Here is a 23,046-nt window from a genome sequence, read left to right as displayed (position 1 = left end):
CTGATAGCAACAACAACAAAAAAAAAACTTTTTTTTTAAACCATCCCACAATTCACCACCTTGGTATGGCATTCTCTCTAAATTATCATATCCAGTTGGAATTATCCAATTTTATTAGCTAATAGTTCTCATTACTTAAAAACAGAAACAGGATATCTTCTGTTTCACCAAGTGTTACACATTTCGCTACTACAAGACTTGGGGGGGGGCGATCTTTGGAAACAAAAGGTAATCTGATCCACTCCAGCTAATTACTAAATGCATGCCAACAATACACAATTCGAATTGCGTTTCTGGACACTAAAGAGATCACAAAAGGGAGTAGAACGTCAAACGTGTAAGGAACTACTTTTGTATCAAAAATATATCAAAACGAAGAAACATGGTATAACGAAACTAAGATCTCGCGTAAGGTACAAAATTCATCCAGTTAAAAATCTGGTAATCTTCTGAAATGAAAATGTTTAATCAACGTTGTCAAAATAACAGTAATTCATCCCATTCAGGTATTACTAGAAATCCTGGTGATGTGCTTCTTTCAGGTCTAAATATCTCACTCTTTTGCAATCCGGATACCAAAAGGACCTGAAACCTCTCGCGGAGGCGAAAAATACACTCGGCGAGTGCTGTCTGTTTACAAATACGAATTTCACAGTTTCCCACGTCAAAAGCATTCATTACCACCATTCGACCAGGGGGCGGGGGAGAGAGAAGGCGGGCGAGCAAGAAACGAAACCCTAAGACACCTCTGCCTTCTCTCCTCCCGACTAGGACGAGCCTGGAATAAATATTTATTATGTTTTATATGCGTGTGTGTTTATTTATATACGTACGTCTGTATTTAAGCAGGGGTGAAAGAAAAGGCACACATGACAGGGGATCGTACCCAGAGAATGCTCACTCCTATCCCGTTAACTCAAAATCCACCGCCTGGGTCTACAGGTTTCGAACCGGGGCCGAGAGACCCAGCCTCTCCTTGAAGTTCGGCCCCAAAGCGCCCCGATGCCCTCCTCAGGCCGCCCAGGCCGCCGCCCCTACCTCCTTTATCTCTGCCTTCCCCTGGGACACCCGAAGCCCATTCCGGCAAAGAAAGAAGTGTCAGGCCCCAAGTGGGCAGCTGACACGCGCTCGGGCCGGGCCCCCGACACCTGCGAAGCGCAACACCTGAGGAGAGCGAACAGGGGGCCGCCCGGCCTTTCCCGAGCACACCCCCTCAGCGCTGGGTGCTGCGCCGCGGCCAGAACCTCCGTACCTGCGAGGCCCACGAGCTACAGGCGCGCGCGGCGCCTCCTCATCTCAGTGGCTCCCGCTCCCCCTCCGCCTCCCGCTGCCGCCGTCACCGCCGCCGCCGCTGGAGGCCGGGACACGACGAGCTCAGGACTCCACCGCCATGTCCGCCGCGCCGCGAACTGCATTGTGGGGGGGAAGGGATGGGGAGGGGGAAGAGGGAGAGAAAGAGGAGGACCCGTTGAGAGGAGGGGGCCGCGGAGAAGGGAAGCCGGGAGATGGGGGGGAGGGGAGAGAGGGACAGATCCCGGTATGGAGTTCTGACTCGAGTGGGGATAGGGGATACACGCGGAGGAAACCCGGGAAAGGAGACTCAAAGGGAAGAGTTTAGGGATGCCCCCTTCCTTCGTTCTTAGGCTCCTGGACACCGGTTAAACCGGGGAGGGGGTAGTAAACACCAGTGGGGGAGGGGCAACGTTCGGGGGCTTGTAGTGGCGCTGAGAAACAATGGGGAGGGGGCCGAGGTGGGAAGATAACACACTCACACTCACGCTGAGGGAATGGGCGAGCGCGCGAGGACGCTCGTTAGCCCGCGAGGAGGGGGCGGGGCTCTCAACCGTTGGGGGAGGGTCGAAGTCACCACGGGCTCGCGGGGAGGGGCGGGGCCCCCGAGCAGGGGTCACGAGGTTCAGCTCCCTGCCAGGGCCCCACTGGGGAGCCGGCGCGACAATGCCGGCGTGCCTAAGGAGGCCGGGTTCGCGGGAACGGCCGCGCCCCTCAGGTCTGGTTCCTGGGCTGTGGACCTCTCAGCTGGAGGCACCCAAGCGGGAACACGGCCGGAAAACCGTTTCCCCCAGGGAAGGAAGCCCGGCCTTGGACGTACACCCTCAGTCCTGGCACACTGACCCACCCCGGTCCGCACCTCCGCGGAACCTCGGCGGCAAGCGTGGGTTTCCGAACACTAGCGGGTAGCAAGACAGAGGAGGCCTCCGGGCCATCCCTCCCGCCTATTCTCGTTTTCCACCAGCCCACCAAAGCTGGAATCTCTTTCATTTTAAAATGCAGCCAATTCAGGAGTTCAGGAGCTCAGAGAAATCTCAAGAGCATGCTTCCCGGGAAAAGACTTCAGAAATCATTTATTTAGTTTCACGTGGGTTTGAAATCAGCTACCATGCATGGGCCCCTCCCCCTCTTGCTTTTTACGTAGGTTCCTCCACATAGTTATTTAAAGGCACGATCCAAGAGGACTTAATGGTTTGGTTAGTTTAAGACCCCAGCCTTGGAGATTATTCAACCAACCTCAAACCTCAAAGCTGAACAAATCACACAACTACAGTCTTGCATTTGTCAAATGCTAAGGCAGGAAAAGGATGTAACAAGCGTGGAAGTGAGAATGAGGGAAGATGTTAAATTTTAAGTATTTACAAGATAGTGCCTTATAAAACTTCTCATGATATGACTCAGAGGCTGGGCCCTGTAAAAGGTTAAGAAGGGTCTCCCTTCTGCGGAGTTCATCTAAGTCTCACTACACCGCAGAATGGCATACCTCTTATCTGTTTATGTCCATATGAATCTGAAGCTTGGTGAGAAGGTACCATGCATTGCCCACAAAGTGCTAGTCATTGAAATAGGGACTTCACATATTTCACCATTTCGCATAATGATCCTGTGAGGTCAGTGCTGTCGCTCTCATTTACAAATGAGAAAACGAGCTCTGAGAATAAGTGCATTTTACCCCCACCTGTCTCATGCCACAGGGCCCAGGTATACTGCATAGAGTAATTGATTGCAAGTCAAAAGAACCGTGCCTGGCTTCAGCACTTATCAGCTAGGTGACTTTGGACAAATTCACCCCCTGAGTTTCTTCATCTGTAAGGTTTTAAAGGCAACAAACCTGCTTCACAGAGATGATGTATGAAGAAGCAAGACCCAAATTTAAAGCCTGACGAGACCTTTAAAATGATACTAACATGTCCACTTTAGTGAATTATATCATTGTCCTTGGAGCAAATTCAATTGAATAAAATTTCCTGATTACTTAATAAGAACAAAGCATTGAGTTAGTTACCAAGACAAACAAGCTTCCTGTCTCCAAAAAGTTCACCATTAAGCAAGTAAGGTGGTTCTACTGAGCTGCAATAAAAGCAGTAGGTCATACAAAGACTGGGCTGATACAGAGGCAAGCATGATAAATTCTACTTGAGTGAAGCTTAAATGGAAGAGGTAGAAGCTGGACCATGGAGGCTTGCCCGCTATGTGCCAGACACATTTCTGTGATTCAAAGAGTATCATTTTGTCTTGAGTGTGCAGAAGACCATGAGTCAGGAAACAAAGACTGAGGCCAGACTGAGAATCCCAGTGCTGCTCTGCTCTTCTCTCTTCCAGATAATTGTCTTTTGCCACCTTTCCTATTCCTCAAGATTCAGCTCAACTCCTACCTCCTTTATGAAATCATCCTGATTACCTACCCCAACTCTACTGAATATGATCACTCCATTCTCTGAATCTCTATATATTACTTTTATAAATCTGATGCCAATAGATTATAAACTTGAGCACAAATACTTACATTTGTATTCCTTAGAATGCCTACATACTTGTTGAAATGAAAATTTGGCAACTGCATTCTTGTTTATCATCACAATAAAGCACCTTTAAAGCAAGTATTTCTATATGAAATATGAGGAAACTTAGGGCATAAGAGAATTAGTAACCAGGGTAGTACAATAAGTCACAGGCAGGCCTGGAATACCGGTCCTGTGTTCTTTCCATTGAATCACCAATAGCTTAATGAGAAATTAAATGGTAAATATCTGATTGCTCTGCATAAACACACTAAGGACTTATATCTGATACTTGCACAGAATACCTAATGATTGTGGTTAAGTCTCCAAATTCAGCCTTCCAGTTCAGAAGTTCTGGGAACTCAATTTTATCCAAACTCAGGTGAAAAGAACTTACAGCAATAATCTTATTTCATCATATGCAATGAGAAATATAATTGCCCAGTGGATCAGTATTCATATTCTGTTCTTTTCCTAGGTGATAGGAAAACCTAGTCCAAAAATCATATTGGATGAAAAGTTTGTTTGGTGAGTAAATTAAATCAGAACAAGAAAAGTAACTTAGAGATAAGTCTACTTAAACCAAGTAGATATGCTGGTAAATCACAAAGGGAACAAATCATAAAGGGCCATGTGTGCCATTCAAAAAAACAGGTTTTATCCTGTAGTTAATGGGGAATTACTGAATATTCATAAGTAAGGGAGAGGTATGGTCAGATCTGCTGACTTTTTTTCTGAGGCTCCTTTTTTCCCATATACCTGATTTCTTCAAGGACAGAGACTCAGTGGTTGGTAATCTTTTATAGACCTAGGCTGTTGATGAGCTCCCAGTCAAAAAGAATGTATCCAAAAAAAAAAATTTTTTTAAGAGGAAAAAAAAGAGTGCATCAGCCCCATGATGTGGTCCTAACCAGATCTTGTTCACCTGTGTCTTCCGAGCACCCAGTACAATTCTGACACAAAAAAATTACCTAGAAATTGTTTATTGACACTGTAAGTTGTCTATAAAGCAGAAGAAAAGTTCAAAGTTTAAAATTTTTGTAATTCTTAGAAATAACATGCAATACCAAAGCCTCTAGGTTATGTGCTCATTTCTCTTGGTGTTTTTTACATTCTTGAAATTGAATAAGCTAAAATATGTTAAAATGCCTACTACATAGTAAACATTCAATAAAAATTAATTCCCTTTCTCCTTAAAATTAAGTTTCTTCTTATCTGCCCAGTTTGGATTTCACATACCCTTATGCTCACACTAGCACAAGTGAGTACTTGCTACCCATTGATTCCATTTAATTTGTTCTGGGGATTCAATGTGTGGAATTTTTCACTGCAGCCACACCCTTTAGCTTACTTCCTTGAAGTGTTAGAAACAGTCTGTTTTTTTAAGGTGTCTTTTTCTTTAATATGAATAAGGTCTGAGAGATAGAAAGGAAACAAAACTTCTGTTTGAATGTTTGTACTTATAGAGAGTTCGTTTCTTCCCAAATTTATCTATGCTGGATGTTAGAAGTTCTTCCTTCACTGAGTTGAAGTGTTCCTTCTATAATGTCTATTTTTTGGTAGTTCTTACCTCAAGAGTAAAACTATTCCTCTTTTCCTTCCTATATAAAAACAAGGATGTGAACTAGATGAACCAGGGCTGGAAAGGGGTCTAGACGTCTACCTTTCTGACATGAACTCTTTGTAAGTCAGCTATTTTACTTCCTCTAAATTCAATTTTCTCTCTCCTTATTCTTTAAAACAAAAATGAGATCCAACTCCATTCTAATAATCTGCCTATGACTAATTCTAGTGTGTTAGGACAGTCTGTACTCTGATTTATCTCCGTATCCTATAAAATGTCATGCATTCTGTCCAGAAATAACCCCTCATATATACGGTCAAATTATTTTCAATAAGGGTGCTAAGACCATTCAGTGGGAAAAAGTCTTTTTTGACAAATGATGGTGGGAAAATGGTGCACGGATAACCACATGCAAAAGAATTAAGTTAGACCCTTACCTGACGCCATATGAAAAAATTAAATCGAAATGGATCTGTGACCTAAGTGTAAGACCTAAAATAATAAAACTCTTAGATAAAAACAGGGCAAAAACTTCACAGCATTGGATTTGGCAGTGATTTCTTGTATATGACACAAAAGGCACAGGCAACAAAAGAAAATATGGATGAATTGGACTTCAAGACAAATTTTTGTGCTTCAAAAGACAGTATCAACAGAGTGAAAAGCCAACCCACAGAATGGGAGAAAACATTTGTAAATCCTATATCTGATAAGGAATTAATATCTACAGTATAGAGAGAACTAAAACTCAACAGCAAAGAAAAAACAAACTGATTCAAAAATGGTCAAAGACTTCAACACACATTTCTGGCCAATATGCACATGAAAAGATGTTCAACATCATCATTAGGGAAATGCAAATCAAAACTACATTGAGATACCACCTTATGCCTATTAGGATGGCTACTATCAAAAAAAATTATAAAATAACAAGTATTGGTGAGGATGTAGAGAAATTGGAATCCTTGCACACTGTTGACTAGAATATAAAATGATACAGCTGCTGTGGAAAACAGTATAGTGGTTCCTCAAAAGAATTAAATATAGAATTACTATATAATCTGACAACTACATTTCTGGGTATATAATAAAAAGAAATATTTGAAGGCTAGATCTCAAAGAAATATTTGTATACCCATATTAATAGCAGCATTATTCACAATAGCTAAAAAGTGAAAGCAATCCAAGTATCCATTGACAGATGAATGGATAAGTAAAATGTGATAAATACATACAATAGAATGTTATTCAGCTTTAAAAAGAAAGGAAATTCTGACATCTGCTACAACATGGATGAACTTGGAAACCACTGTGCTAAGTGAAATAAGCCAGTCGCAAAAAGGCAAATACTGTATGATTCTACTTACATGCGGGTACTTAGAGTAGTCAAAATCATAGAAAGTAGAATGGTGGTTGCCAGGGGCTAGGGAAGGGGGAGAATCAGGAGTTATTGTTTAATAAGTATAGAGTTTCAATTTTGCAAGATGGAAAGAGTTCTGGAGAAGAATGGTAGTGATGGTTGCACAACAGTATGAATGTATTTAATGCTACTGAACTGTACGCTTAAAAACGGTAACAATAGTAAATCTTATGTTATGTATATTTTACCAGAACTTTTAAAAATTGTTAAAAAAAAAAGATGTACTCTGATGAGTGCTCGAGCTGCAAATCTCTCTTCCCTCAAGAAGCTCTCAGAAATGTAAATAGATACTAATAGAACATGATAATTGCCATAATGAGGATATATATAAGGTGGTAAGAGGACACAAGCAAGGGTACCTAATCTTGCCTGGAAGAGAATAATCATTTGTTAGGGAAAGAATGGTCAACAAAAGTTTGGGTAATAAATATTCTTGAAGGGTGAGTAAAACCTAGCCATCTAGAGAAGAGGAAGAGCATTCAAGATGTAGAGGAGGAAAAGAGCAGGACATGTTTCAGGAATCTGTAAGTAGTTGGCACACCAGAGGGCAGAAGACAGGAGATGATACTGGAGAGATGGACAGAGCCAGATCCTGAAGCCTGCAATACCAGGCTAAGCACCTGGCCTTAACCTGAAAGGTAGTCTTTAAAGGTTTTAGCCAGGAAAACAATGTAGTCATATTTGTATATTAAAAAAGATTAATCAGTAGTGCATTGATAAGAATAGAGGAGTCAAAACTGAAGGCAGGGGAAACAGTAAGGGATTGTTGTAGGAAATCAGGTGAGAGAGTATGAGAGCTTGAAAAAAGCAGAAGCAGTAAGAATAGAAAAAAGGGACCGATTGGAGAAATGTTACACTGATGGAATAACAAGACTTAAATGACTTATTAAATGTGTTGTGCACGGTAGAGATGAAGACCCTCATGTAGAAGAGGTCATTCTTGTCCAGGGAGGTTTCACTAGTGCCAGCTCTGAACAACCAGTAGTGGTTGCTGGTATGCAGGTTAGAAAAAGAGCCTAAAACTCAATCTAGGCACAATAAAAAAGAATGATGAACTAGTAATATCTTCCACGGATGCAGAATGGGAGAGTACTGGCACATAACAATTAACATTCCTATTCCCAGGCAGAGGAAATAGTGAGATGTACTGTGTGTTTTAAAGAATACATACGGTGTGTTTCCATTTTTAAAAATTCAAGAACAGGCTAAATTAATCTTTGTTGACAGAAATTAGAATAGTTGTTATCTCTGGGGGGGGATGTAGATTTAGACTGGGAAGGGGTTCAGGGGAGCCTTTAGAGTACTAGACATTTTCTAGATATTGATCTGAGTGGTGGTCACACATGTGTGTACATCTGTGAACAGCCATTGAGTTTTGTGCTTCTTACTCTATGAATCTCATACACCAACAAAAAAGTGAAAAAATTAATATGTGTTTACGGAATGGCAAGTAGTCTGATGTAGCACAGAGTCAGGAAGAAAGAAAAAGGTTAGCAGATTACTGGGAGATAAGGTTGGAGAAGAATGGCAACAGATCGTGAAGGGTCTTGGGAGCCATATTTAAAGATCTTAGACTTGTTCCCATAGCCGGTAGTTTTGCAGTAGGAGAAGTATATCCTCATATTCTCTATTTTGGCTGTGCAGAGTCTGCTTTGGAGAGAGAAAGATAAAGAACAGTTTCTCTGACCCAGGTAAGATCTCAGACCCAGCATCTTCTTGGATAAGGGGATATCAACTTTATATACATCCCTGGAAATCATGAAAGAGAGAATTCAAGTTACTCATGAAAGTGCTTCACAAGTGACTTTAATACAAACTTTCAATATTTTTTGTTATAAACCTAACATAAGCACATTGCAAAATCTCAAGCCTAAAGAAAAGTGGCATAAACTATGGGTAATCCCACAACAGCACTATTAGCATTTTGGTATGCTGGATTTCCTACTTTTTTTTTTCTCCCTTAAAAAAAAATTAGCACTTCAAGATATGGCAGCTGGCGTGTGCTGATAGGAGCATTCCAGACTCTAGGTCAGATATGGAGAAGCATAATCAAAAGTAGTCTCTGAGCATATTTTGGCAGGCACAAGGCAAAATCTGAAAGAAAACGAAGTCAGAAATACGTGTCTAAAGTGAGGAAGCAAAGTGCAAAGGGTGGAAAGTGCTGGCCATTGTAGGAGGGTAGTATGAATAGGGAAGCATCTTGTACTGGGTGCCTACTGTAAATTGTGAGCTGAGTGTTGTTGCTTACAGTTTTGGACTGGATAGTTGTAACCTTAATTATTTTGTCTTCTTTTCATTTAACCTTAAATCATATGCATGTCTCATGTTGTTATGTAGTCTTCATAACCACTTGCATTTTCAGAGGTTAAGTTTTATTTTTAATAAGGTAAAAATAAAAGTTACTTTTTAAATAAAAGTTTTATTTTATTCTTTTTAACAATTTCATTTTATTTCCTTCATCATGTTTTTTAAATAACTTCTAAATCTTTTGTAAAATTATTTTTGACTGAATGACTTTTAAGTTTGTAAACATTTAGTTCCCTGTTTTCTTAAACTTTTAAAAGTAAACTTTTGTTTTTTCTATTATAATAGAATTACATACCCTGCAGAAAATCTGGAAAATTTATGAGTACATAAAGAAGAAAATAACAATAACAATAGATGAAAATGCCACTATCTTAAGATAACCAGTCTAAACAACTTTCTGCCGTATTTCCTTTCAGGTTTTTTAATGCATTTTAACATAGTTGAGATCACAGTTTGCATATAATTTTTACTTAATGTTTTATCATAAGTATTTCTCCACATCATTAAGAATTCTTTGTAAATACAGTTTTAGCAAAAGCAAAATATTATATAAAAGAAGGTGCAAGAATTTACTTAACCAGTCCCTATTGTTGGAAATTTAAGTTAATTCTAATTTCTTGCTATTCTAAGTAATGCTTTTTGCATAAGTGTAGAAAGCACTGTAAAATTATTTCCTCAGAGAAAACTCTCAGATGTAGAGTTTCCATATCAAGTAGTATGAAAATTTAAAAGTTTCCTGATGTGTACTGCCCAACTGATTTAAAAGGTTTGTCCTAAATTCCACTTCCAGGGAGAAGGTGTAGCTCAAGTGGTAGAGCACATGCTTAGCATACATAAGGTCCTAGATTTGATCCCCAGTACCTCCTTTAAAAAAAAAAAAAAAGTTAAGTACCTCCTTAAAAAATAATAAAAAATAAGTAAACCTAATCACCTACCCTCCGCCAAAAAAAAGTTCTAAATTCCAATTCCACTATTATGTGGGAGAGAAAACCAACGAAACATTTTCAAGCTTTAAAAATGATAAGCTTTTCAGAATTTCTGAGCAAAGTCTATAATATCTGCAAATATGTTTTCTTTCAAAAAATAAATACTGACTGGAAACGTAGAAGTACCATATTTAGGGAAAGGAGGGACTTGCCACACTTTGCTTACTGTGATGTCCCCCAAGAGCCTGAGAAATAGCTAAATACCCCCCTTCTTACAAGCCAACAATATTTTGGAGAGAGATTTCCTTAAGGCTAGGTCACATCAACAAAGCATCTTTCTGGGTCTCCAAAGTTCCCTAGAGACTATGACCCACCGATTAGTTACAACTTTGGAAGGGAGACTTTCAAAGGGATCCTGGAGAGATCACCAGTTCAAGCAAATGGTATATGCAGCTCTGAATTTTTCTTGTTTAGACAGCTCTTGGTCCGGTTCCAGAATCCTTCCTCAGCCTTAGGTCTCTCCCAGCACTCCTTGGGGCCTCAGACAGAAACAGCAAAACCCCACTTTGTTTCTCTGGCCCATGATTGCTTGCTTGCTCTAGCTCCCTCCACCCATTCTTACTCTCTTTTGTGCTAATGTTTTACTTAGCCTTGCTTCTCTTCCTTCTCTCTCCTCACTTTCTCTCTCATTCTCCTGAGTCTTAAGTTTCTCTCTGAGCTTCTTTTTTAATGCTATTCTCTCTCTCTCTCTCCCCGTCTCTATTTCTATCTCTCTCCCCACCCTCCAACTCTCTCCTCAGTCTCTCTCTCTTCCCTCCTGGTTCTCTCAAACATTCAGCCCTTTCTTCTTCAACAAGGACACAGCTACTCCATTAAGAGTAGCCTCTCTCTATTTTGTCCCCAAATGCCTCTCCCCTGGACTTTTCTATTCTCTCCAAATGGCACACACACCCTTAGTTTTGCAGGAGTTTTTCCCAGCCTCATTCACACCTAAGATGGCTTTTTTACACCCTGGTACTAAGTAATACTCTTAGTAGAGCACTGTTATCCCTCTAATCCAAGCATGACTTCCTTCTGGTATTTATCCTTACCATGAAGTCCAAGAAAGGACCATTAATATTATGACCATATTTTCCTCTCTATCCAAATTAGGATATGCAAGAGCACAAGTTTATAAGCATACTTACAGTTACAACAAGGTAGGATATTTGAAATCTAGGCTGTCCTCAAAAATCTGGGACATTATGTTGCTATAAATTCCACCTATCCAGAATCCAGCTCTGAAGCAGTTTCACATGCAAGAACTCTGAACATCTTCAGAGTTGTCGGGAAGTTTGTGTTCTATATATTATAATCAGACTAAAAGCTAAGCTTTCTCCTCTTTTTGTCCACTCTGGGAAATAGGATTCTGACTGCATGTTAAGTGGGGTCTATTGGATTGCTTTCTATGGGTCATACATAGAGGGATTGTTTAACTGGCGACTTTATGAAGGTCACAAAAGGGTTCACTGAGAAAGATGGAACCCACACTGAAATGAGAATGTACAGTTTGCTACCCAATGACTACACATAAATCTGTATGAAGAGTTTCAAAGTTGGTTTCGTAGATTCTAGTTTAACTTTCATTTCCTTTCCCCTAAAAAAATATTAGGGAAAACTTTTAATCAATGTGAATTCCTTAGGTCCAATTTGGACTTTCCTTTTTGCACCATCCAACTTCTGTTGATTGTCTCCTACCTGGGGCCCTTAATCTAAATCTCCATGGCTGTATTTGCTCAAGGTTCACTTTAAATACAGTCAATCAATCATATTTCTGAGGAAGTTTGCTTCCTCCAATAAGCCTGCAAGACTCCTTCTTCTTATTCCTGATTGTCCCCTGAAATGTTTCTCTTTGTGAATTAATATGGCTCTGCCTAGCTCTGGGTAAAATCCTAACTTTTTGTGGTGCGTCTTGTCCATGTTGCATTTTCCGCCCACTTTTGTCCTCCCCTACAGTGAAGGGAGTATTTAAAACTTCTTTTGTTTCCAGAAAGAACAACTTGCTGATTGGAGGATCCAAGTTTAAAATGGACCCCCAGAGAAATATGTGCAGCCTGAGACATCCTGTGCAATCCAATAAATATCCACCCTACCCCCATCCCCATCTTTGCTGCCTAAAGCAAATGTGGGAGAGAGGGGAAGGAGTTATTTTCAAGCATTTTTATGTTCAGTCTTGTGCAGACTGCACATGCTGTAGAGTTCATGCTCTTTCAACTCCTACTTTATAAGCAGTTCCAACAAGTTTGGATATCTAGTTTCTGTAACAATAGCATATCAAAATCAACAACTAGTGGGTGGGAGTTGGGGGTGCAGAAAAAGATAGTGGTTCTAGCACAGATTCTGGAGTCAAACTACAAGTTTGAATTTTGGCTCTGCCACTTTCTAGTTGTATGATTTTGAACAAAGAACTTTACCTTTTTGCCTCAATTTCCACATCTGTAAAATGAGAGTAATAATAGTACCTATTTCATACAGTTGTCATGAGGATTAAATGAATTAATATATATAAAGTGACTATAACAGTAATTACCATGTGAGTATTAAGTTGAGTGGGTGGTAACAGTTCTTATGAAAAGTAAAAGAAAGAACTTTTAAAAAATGCCTAGCATAGACCCTGGAACATAAAAGACTTCTACTGCCCCTTGCCATTTGCTAAACATGCCTTAGGCTTGCATGCTGCAAAGCCTTTGCAACACGATGCTTCCTTGCCCTGATAAACTCTATTGCCTTTCTTTGCTGGCAAACTCTTCATTCTTCTTCCTCCAATTTAAATGCGTCCTTCCCTCTGTAGCCTCCCTTGGCTTCTTCAGAGAGAATGAGTCACTCTCTTTTCTTTGATTCTGCAGCACTTAATCACTATCACCGCACTTGGTCATATGTTGTAATTACTTATAGTCTTCTCCCTCACCAGATTTTACAGTCCTCCTCCATGGCTGGAGCCACATCTTATTTTCACAGCATCTAACACAATACTTGGACTTGAATAAATGTTTTGATGAATGGAGGAATAATAGTAGCAAACACAGTGCTTAGTTCTAGGCTCTGTTCCAATGCTTTACAAATACTAACTTGTTTAATCTTGACAACAATCCTATGAAGTACTGTTATCATCTTAAACTTACAGATAGGGTAGGTGACACTAAAGAGTTTATGTAATTTGTTTAGGTCACCTCAGCTACTAATTGTCAAAGCCAGGATTCAAATCTAAGTAACTGGCTTTTAACCTACCCAATACAATGGCTCCCAGAGAACAAGAGAACAATCACACACAAACTTGGCTTTCTCAAAGGTCTCACTTCCCCAGGTGAATGAGCCATTCATCCAACAAATATTTGCATAGTGCTTTCTAGGTGTACACTATCATGTTAAACATATATTTCTAATTGCTTCGGCACTTCTTCCCTCCACCCCTCCACCCCTCCACCCAATCTCTATTACCCGCCCCCAAACTCCACTGCTCTGTGAACTTCTTTCAATTTCTTGAATGTGTTGTGCTCTCTCTCAGCTCAGCTCAAAACTGCCACTTTGCCTGGGTAAGTCAGGCTAATCCTTCAGTTCTCAGCTTAAATTACTTCTGTCTGAAAGTCTTCCATTATCCCCCTCAAAGAGGTTAGGTGCCCCTGCTCTGGGCTCCCCCAGCACTTTACATGTTCCTTATCATAGCATTTGTCACACTTACTGTTCTTACCTATTTACTGGTCTGCCTTCTGCACTAAACTATAAGCTCTGTGAGAGCAAAGACTGAGTCTTACCCAGGTTATTACTGAATCTGCAGCACCTAACCTGATGACCACCAGCACAAAGTAGGTGTTTGATAAATATTTGTTGAATGACCAATTGAAGGATGAGCAAGACAAAATCCTTATGCTTAAGAGGTCTAGTGGGGGAAAAAAGGACTAGTAGGGATACAGAGTATATTATGACAAATGCTATAATACGTTATATGCCAGGATCCTTCAGGGACAGAGAGGGGAAGATTTATAACTCTATCTGGAGTAAAGTGGGAGGTGACAGTTCAGCTGAGTCTTAAAGGATGAGTGAGAGTTCATGAAAAGGAAAGGAAGATGTAGTATAAAGGCCATAAACAAGAACTATACTAGAAACTGCTTGGCTGCCTATGTAGCTAAACCATTTTTCTGTGTGTCTAAAAAGAACCTGAATCTAAACTTAGTCCTACAATTGACTGATCTAATATGAGTTTGGAAACAATATGAAATAACTTAAAAGCTGATATGATGAAATAATTTTATTCCTTAAGTATCTCTTCTCCTGTGAATTACCATGAAAATCTCTTCTTACCTCTATTATCATATTTTTCATGCTGTACTGCCATTGTTAAAGTGTCTCTTCCCCACCTGATGAGCTATTTAAGGACTGGGATTGAAGCACTTTAAAGTCTGATTCAATTCTGTATATCCCTAGTATCCAGAGCAAAGCCAGTCCCAGGGAGAGGATCTATGAATACTCCAACATGACCATAATGCCTTAAATGAGCTGACCTCTGGTAGCGTCTCAGCTTTGCCTCATGTCCCATACTGTGTGCTCCAGCCAATATACACCTTTCAGTTCCCTGAATAAAATTTGGCTCCTACAGCCTGTGGGCTCCCCATGTGCCAATGCCACTTCCATTGTCTCTTCCCATTCATTTCCTCGGTGCATCATCCCGCTAACCTCTACTCATCCTTGAAGTTTCAGCTTAAACAGTACTTCTGAAGGAATCCTTCCCTAACCCAGAGATAGGTTTAGACTTTCCTATTATATGGTCCTTTAATGCTCTGTATTTCTCATTTGTGTCATTTATAAATACGTGATCATTGTCTTCCTGGTAGACCATAAGTTTCATAATGCAGCACTTGGAGCAAAGTATGCAAGACAACAGGTGCTCAATAAAAACTACTTTGAGTAAGCTACTGAATAAATGAATAAAGTGCTATTATTTGTTTTTAGTATGATTCCATTGGCCCAGCTTTCAGGAGGCTGTATGACGTTATGATAGATTGGAGCTAATTAAGTCAAACAAACAAATCACCATTTAGTATTAGAAGCATTTCTCATGCACCATTAAGAATCAAGGTTGTTGCTCAGCAGACCAAACAGTTGAAGAATAATACCTCAACCAAAAAAATTTACATGGACCTCTGCAGACACTGCCTACTTCCCTCTGCTCTTGAACCGTTTTCTGGTGATCCCTTCCATGCCATCAAAAATCTCCCCCTGAGGTTACTTTTCCTGTACTAGCTTTCAACTCATCTCTTGCTCCAAGTCCTCCTTCCTGGTTCTTCAAAGGCTTGCCCTATCCCACCAGCCCTGGGATTCACATTTCCTCAACAGTCTTGCCCAGAGCATCAGAATATTATTGCTCCTGGCTCCAGATCATCTTACTCAGCACCTCTGTAGTTCCTGCCAACTTACCTTTCTAGTAAGTTCTGGCACAAAGCAAGGGGCTGAGTGGTGTGCAGGAGCCAAAGAAAAGACAGTTTCTGCTCTCAATGAGCTCCCAGTCTGTCAAGGAAACAAAGGATAAACATAAAAAGCAAAACAACCATAGTATATATATATATATATATATATATAAATGCTTAAATGCCAAATAAGGGAGGAGGGTAATAGCTCAGTGGTAGAGCACAGGCTTTGCATGTACAAGATCCTGGATTCAATCCCCAGTATCTCCATTAAAATAAATAAATTTAAATGTCAAATAACATAAATGTACTGAAAGCATTTGTGAGGAAGTCCAGAGGAGCCATCATCCTCCAGTCTTCCTTCTTACCCACCACACATCCAATCACTCTCCAAGCCTTGTTTCTTTTTCCTTCTTCTAGATTGCTTCTTCTAAGATAGCTCTTCTATCTTTCTCTTTCTCACTATCCCCACCACCACTGCCTTGGTTTAGACCTTATATACTCTTCTCTAGACCATTGCAACAGCCTCCCTGTTTATCTCCTTGTTTTTATTCTCAACCTCCATTCAATTCATTCTTTATTGTAGCCAGTGTCATTTTCTTAAAACACATCTGACCACATCCCACCCCTGTTGAAAATCTTGTAGCAGTCTCTCATTACTCTCAGGATAAAGTGCAAGCATTCAAGGTCTTTTACAATCTGCCCTCGACTCACCTTTCTGGCCTAAACTCAAAGGCGGGGGCAAGGGAAGGGTCACTCAAGTTCTGGTTATTGTTTAGTGGTAAATCTGTGCAAAGGAATATGGTAAGGTTTTATCACATATGTTCAGTTTGGCATTGAACTAAATATGCTATTTTTAATGAAATATTTCAGATATACAAAAAATTATAGAAAATAATATAACAAATACTTGCATCCCTATGACCTACTTAGGAAATAAAACACTGAATCACCTACATACTCCACAGTTGCCTAAACCTCTCTTCCCCTCCCCAAGCCTCCCAAGGTATTTACCACCATGAATTCCTCTGTATGCTTCTAGACTTTCATACATATTTTTTTTGAGGCACTTTTATTTATTTATTTATTAAACATTTTTTATTGATTTATAATCATTTTACAATGTTGTGTCAAATTCCAGTGTTCAGCACAATTTTTCAGTCATTCATGGACATATTCAATACATATTTGGATCTATGAACAACATGTAGTATTATTTTGCGTTTTAACTTCTGAATTTGAAATAATTTCAAATTTTAAATTTACAGAAGAATAGCAAAAAGACTTCCACATACCCAATTTTTCCTTAATATTAACATACTGCACAATCATGGTACAATTGTCAAAACTAAGAAATTAATGTGAATGCAATACTATTAATTAAACTAAAGTCTTTCATCAGACTTCATCATGTTTTTCACTAACATCCTTCTTCTATTCTAGAATCCAATCTAGGACCTTAGACTACATTTAGCTATTGTGTCTCCATAGTCTCCTTCCATCTACACTTACGAAGAGTACACGTCAGATATTTGGTAGAATGTTCCTCAATTTGGGTTTGTCTAAGGGTTTCTCATGATTTGTTTAAGGCTGTGGATTTAGGGGAAGAAGATCGCAGAAGCTATGTGCCCTTTTCATTGCATCCTATCAGGGGTACACAATAAGGATACATCTTACTACTTGTGATATGTATCTTGATCACTTGGTCAAGGTGGGGCTGCCAGCGTTCTCCACTGTAAATTTTCTATTTTTCCTTTTGTAAAAATAATATTTGGGACATATAATTTGAAACAATACAAATACCCTGTTTCATCTTAAACTTTCATCCACTAATTATAGTATTTATTGGTAGATCGTGCCTGCTGCAATTAATACAATGATGTTCTAATGGTAATTTGCTAATTCCTTAACTCCTTCTATTTTTATTAATTGAAATTCTTCTGTAAGGAAGACTTTTTCCTTCTATCTTGTTTGTTTATTTATTCAATCCTTTATGTCAGTAAGAACTTAGTGGTATTTATTTCATTCTATTAGGTTTTAATCCAATGCTATTATTATTCATTCTGTTGCTCAAATTATTTAAGCTTTGGCTATTGGAAGCTCTTTTGGTTGGCTTCTGTGTCTTTTTGGCATGTCACTAACCTAGCACCACAAGATAGATGCTCCAGGCTCATCTCGTGTTTTCCCAGCCCTGAACACAATCACTTCTTCAAGGAGCACTGATGCTTTTTATTGAACACTAGTAATTAGAAACCAAGATCTGGGCACTAGGTTTGACCATTGCTGCTGGGATATCACTGCTTCTAGGCCCTCTAAGCAGACAGAGCTAGGAAATATTTGTATGTATACTAACTTACATTTACATACACATCTTTATTTATTTCTATATATATTTAAAAACAAGAGTTGATATTGATACCTTTATGTTCAACTTTATATAAATGGTTTCATACTGTAAATATATTTTTGCAACTTGAGCTTTTTTGTTCCACATTTATTTTTAAGATTTAACCATATTGATATATATAGTTCTGGTTTGTTCATTTTAACAATTATCTTAATAGTAGTCTTTTGTGTGATAAATCATCTGTATTTTTTTCTAAGAGCCATAGAGCTGGCAACTGTAAAGATTATTGTTAGTCATTCATAGTTATTTATAAGTGGTAGGCAGTTTCCTTACAAAAAAAGCAACATTGGTTGCCCAGCTCACACTTTAGGGAGAGTCACATTCAGGTGGTGATTCTTTTTTGAAGAACACAGTAGGCAAGTATTACTGAACAGCCAACCGCTCTATTCCTCTGTTAACACTTCTTTTTGAATGATACCTGCATATTGTGTAGCTAGCTGCATCAGCATGGTGAGTTGTCTTCTTTTAGTTTATTTCTTTTTTCCAGTTTTATCTTTCTTAATTTCTAATCTGTTTCATAATAATTGTCCTTTGTAGTTACTTACTTTTGAGGTCATTTTGTAATCTCCTAATATCCATACAGTTTTATTTGCCATTTGATAAATTTGCCATTTGCTATTTTTTCAAATTGACTCCAAATTTTCTAAATTTAGACATTATTCAGGAAATAATTAAGGTAAAACAGTAAGTCTAGTACACATTGTAGAAATTTAAGTGCTATAGTTTAACAACTTTTCTATTCATAGCATAGCAGTTTATAATTTGTCACTTGATTGTTTATCCAAAAATTTACCATCTGATTCTAACTAAAATCCATCACCACCAGCATTGATGAGAGTAGCTGTGAGAAGCTTTAAAATGAAAAGCTGGTCAAGTTTCCTTGAGGGTCTTGGAGGTCTGTTTATCACACTGCATCATAATTGCCTTTATTCCTGCCCTGGTAGCTCCATGAAAGTGCAGACATGACTGATTCATTGATGAGTCCTCAGCTAATTGCCTTGCACAAAGAAGATGTTCAGTGATTGGTTGTTAAACAGTTGACTGGTTGGATGGATGGATGGATGGAGAGGTGGGCAAGATCTCCTTGAACTCTGGAATCAGAAGGCTTCATAGAGGACATGGGAACTGTCATGGGAACTACCCAAGGATGGGTAGGTCTTGAAAGGAATTGATGAAAGAGGGAGGCATCTGTCTACTTTCTTTCTTTTTCCCCACTCCCACTTGAAGTGTCCAGAGGCTCCCACTAAAAAAATAGATGACACATTGATGTCAGCTGACAATGGCAAGGCAGTGTCAAACTAATGGGCTTGTCTAGATGTGTTCTAAGTCTCATTATCATACTGTACTGCAGAGGAGAAAGTATAGGTTGAGAATTATACAGTCTGAATTCTAGTCCTTGCTGTGCCACAACTCACTGTGTGATCTTTTACAAGTCATACTTCCTCTCTGAGCGTCCAGTTGCCATTGTGTACAATGATAGCTTTGGGTTAGAAGGACTTAAAGATACACTCCTACTCTAAACTATGAAACATTAGACTTTAGCCAACTGGGCCCCCAGTCACAAAAACATATCAATTATTCAAGATTCATTTTAGGGATGGAAAAGGACCTTGCTTTTAGGGATGGAAAAGGACCTTGCTCTAGTCCACCTTCCCATAAGAACCTGAAGTCCTGGAATGACCTCCAGAAATAGTTCTTCAAATTCAATTCTTACACATCTTTTTGCTTACAGCCCATAAAATGAAAACTACCTGAGTACTCATTCATGAATCCAGTTAGAGGAGCACAGACTGACAAAGATGTAAAGACTCTATCTCCCTCATTGTACATTTGAGAAAAACAAGTGACAGGGTCTTAACCGAAGGTCACTCAGAAAATTACAGGCAAATAATAAATTCTCCAGCAATACTATCAAAAGAGAGATTAATCCTTGTCAAATTGTTGAATTTTATGGATAAAGAAAGAATTCTTTTCTTCAAACAGAAAAAGCACGTTATCTATAAGAAGGAACGAAGTCAGACTCGCTTTGGACTTCTCTACAGCAAAAGTTTATTTCATTCTGAGGGAAAAAGTGCAAGCCATGAATATTTCACCCAGCTATGCTGTCATCTAAATAAAAGAGCAACAGATGCTTCAACAATTTTAAATTGTTAAAACAATTATTGAAATGGAAAGAATTCAAGAAATCCAGCATTCTTCTTGCAAAAATGTCTTGATGCTGAAATCCAGCTAATCAAGACACAAATGTAAATAAACAAGAGAAGCTATCATAAAGCATTGATGATGATAACTGCATCTAGTTAAATCTAGAACTTAGCCTAAACAACGTGAGGAGTTATTGTTGCAAAATAAAACGTTAGAAATACTGGCAAAGTGAAAATAATGAGTAACAAAAATTAGGCGGTAGGACAGAGGAGATGGGTGAAGGGTAGAGTATTATACATCCATAGACAATCTTCAGTCAATATTGTCTAACATTAAAATGTGTAGTTTTTAAAAATGACAACTCCAATTTTTTCATAATCTCTTTAAACTTTATCATTCATCAATCCTTTAGTCATTTTTTACTTGTCAAACTAACTTCAATAAGCCTTTTTAATTAAAAATTTTATTTGAAATATCTTGCTAAGTGTGAGCCCTTTAAAATTATTTCTGTGTTGGTTATGCTGTATAAATATATATAGAGATGCTTAGAATGATCTTCACCATATGCTAAAGATGTTATTTTGAGTGTTAGAATTAAGGGTGATGTGTTACTTTCTTCCTTCTGTTTTTTCTGTACTGCTTGAGTTTTTTTATGAGGATGTATCATTATTTTTAAAGCATGATGAAGTTACTACTCTAAGAAACTAAAGAGAGAAGGAGTTTGGTTCTGAGGAAATCCCCCTAAATTTTGAGAAACATATTTCCTCAAGAATACTAATATTAATAGTTACTTTCATTGAGTGTCTATACTATGCCAAGGATTTTTTCATACAGTATCTTTATTACTCACCACAACTCTAAAGTCTAGGCATGATAATCCATAGTTTACAGTTAAAGTTCAGGGTGATAAAGTCTTGCCCAAAGTCACAAACCCCCAAAAGATGAAAATCAAGATATATATTCAGACCTCTCTGATTCTTTCCACTGAGCCACCACTATGTCCATAATAGAGTTAACTCATTGTAATTAAACTTTCTCTCTGAATTTCCACAGCCTTGGATTGCTGTCTGGATGCTTGATGACAAACAGTGAGACACCCTCAAAAAGCCTGGGAGTAAGATTGCCCCTGAAATAAAATCCACTCTCCATAAATGAAATTAACCATCTGTAGGAAACCAAGGGCCCATGTATAAACCTGTGTCCGAGAAATTTGGGAACACTCAAAACTCTCACAAAAAGGCCAAGATGTTCTGGAAGTCTTCTCAAAGCTGCAGGCCTGGAAACTGAAATTTAAGGAGTGGAAGGCATATCAATTGTAATACATCCTGTTTGGAGAACATCTGTGGGAATAGAAAGGGGAGGATTGGAACCTTGAAAAGGGAAAGTCACAGGTGTGTCTCCAGGCACTGCCTTGGGATAAGAAGTCTTAGCTAAGCCACGTTAACATCGTGATTTCCTTGACAAGACCCAGAAAGCAGCCCTTTTCTGCATGTTAGACTTGCCTCGGCCACTTTTAAAGTAAGATTCCTATTTAAGCTTTGCCATGACCGACTGAATCAAAATCTCCGAGAGTGGGCCCAGGCATGAGCACTTAAGAAATCTCCCCAGATAGTTCTAGTGTGCAATCAGGATTGAGAAGCAGCTAAAATGAGTAGAGTATCCAAGCTCACTGATGGAGTGGTCTCTCTTGAGACTGACTCACACCCCTTGCTCTGATTCCAGGCCTACCAGGCTACCCACTGTTACTTGGCTTCCCATGTGACATGCTCAGAGGAGAGAGAAAATGCACTGATCTTCTGATGTAATTGTTCTGATCTGCTTTGCAAATCAAGTTGGCTTTGCAAAGACTACTTTCTTTTTGCAAATTAATAAATGGACTTCTGGTTTATGCATCAGTCACAGTGAGCTTTGTTATTGTAAGTCTGAGGATTCTGAGAGATGCAATCGCTTTTCATGTTCCACAAAATCAAGGTTCTGGACCTGTCAGGATGCTGGACCATGGTAATGTACTGGTCTATGGGAATGAGTCAGTGACCAGCAGATCTTCCTCAGGACCACATCGTTAGCCTCACTGGAGCCTTCTTTTTCTCCACAGCGAGATAGTAAGCTTCTTAAGAGTACAGAACATGGTTTCTCCTTTTTCCATCTCCTACCTCTGCATAGCACAAGGCTGGGCAGTTCAAGAAACTTTGAAAAGAGATTGGGACTATTAATGAAGGAATGAATGAATCCAGTGCATATGGGGATGTGTCTCTGTATTGTGGAAACTTGTGTTCAGTCTCTGTCCTTAGATCAGGAGGCTGGGATACCTGGCCAGTGGTGTCTACAACTCTGGATTAGAAGCCAATACCAAGCAAAATGCCTCATATCTGAGGCTTTGAAAACAGGCACCTGAAATAGTAGGAGGGAGACATAATTCTTAGCTAGCTAGCACTCCTTTGTCCTTCGGGTCTCAGATGTTATCATCTTTCCCAGAATATCTTCCCTGATTTCTTCTGATGCTAGTCAGTTCCTCTTCTCTGTAATCCCACAGCCCCCTCCTGCCTTCCTCCATCATGGCCATTATCACCGTGCATTCAGATTGCCCATTTACTCATCTGTCTCCCACAACCACTCTTGGAACTTTTGAAGGCAAAGGTACTGGTCATCTTTGTATTCCTAAGGCATGGTATTATAAGTTCAATACTTGTTGAGTATAGCAGACACTCATAATTCTGAGTGTTCCACATCTGAATCTCCTCATGTTGGGAGATTCCTTGAGTCTTGGTGGAAGGTGGTGCCCTATACAGAAGCAGAATATACAACATGATTGTTTTCCCAGTCTCCCTTACAAGTAAGCAAGGGCATGTGACCTCCAGTCAGATACAGTCACCCCAAACTTTGAATCAGGAGCCTCACCTCTCTCATTCTGTCCTGTTTTCCAAGACTTTCCTGTGATTCTGAAATCCTCAGTGCCCTTTTAATATATTTTTATGTGCTGAAATCAAAGAGACTGCTTTTGTTGCTTACTACTTAGAACCCTGTTATGGGCTGAGTTGTGTCTCC

General features: G+C 39.3%; 1 protein-coding gene and 3 long non-coding RNA genes across 13 annotated transcripts in view; 2 read left to right on the top strand and 2 right to left on the bottom strand.

Moving 5' to 3' along the window:
* The window catches only part of TUT4 (terminal uridylyl transferase 4), a 132,622-nt gene extending 131,219 nt beyond the window's left edge, over window positions 1–1,403 (bottom strand). For all 10 annotated transcript variants that reach the window (XM_072974435.1, XM_031684252.2, XM_015236156.3 and 7 more), the window contains exon 1: window positions 1,253–1,403. The gene's annotated coding sequence lies outside the window, so the exon portion shown is untranslated. The remainder of the gene's footprint in view (window positions 1–1,252) is intronic.
* LOC140700918 (uncharacterized) lies at window positions 329–804 on the top strand. Its single transcript, XR_012079675.1, has 2 exons — window positions 329–413; window positions 543–804. It is a non-coding gene; the product is annotated as an uncharacterized lncRNA (long non-coding RNA).
* A 2,864-nt stretch (window positions 1,404–4,267) lies between the features above and the next one.
* Window positions 4,268–21,896, top strand: LOC140700916 (uncharacterized). The gene is made up of 5 exons (XR_012079673.1): window positions 4,268–4,319; window positions 5,408–5,474; window positions 8,420–8,466; window positions 21,055–21,115; window positions 21,724–21,896. It is a non-coding gene; the product is annotated as an uncharacterized lncRNA (long non-coding RNA).
* Window positions 8,314–18,736, bottom strand: LOC140700917 (uncharacterized). The gene is made up of 4 exons (XR_012079674.1): window positions 18,650–18,736; window positions 16,164–16,236; window positions 15,460–15,549; window positions 8,314–8,524 (listed from the first exon to the last, which is right to left on the bottom strand). It is a non-coding gene; the product is annotated as an uncharacterized lncRNA (long non-coding RNA).
* Window positions 21,897–23,046: the final 1,150 nt, after the last annotated feature.

This window comes from Vicugna pacos, chromosome 13, assembly GCF_048564905.1.
Source record: "Vicugna pacos chromosome 13, VicPac4, whole genome shotgun sequence".
NCBI classification, from domain to species: domain Eukaryota; kingdom Metazoa; phylum Chordata; class Mammalia; order Artiodactyla; family Camelidae; genus Vicugna; species Vicugna pacos.
The sequence above is the reverse complement of the archived record's forward strand: the minus strand, read 5'-3'. Positions and strand labels throughout refer to the sequence as shown.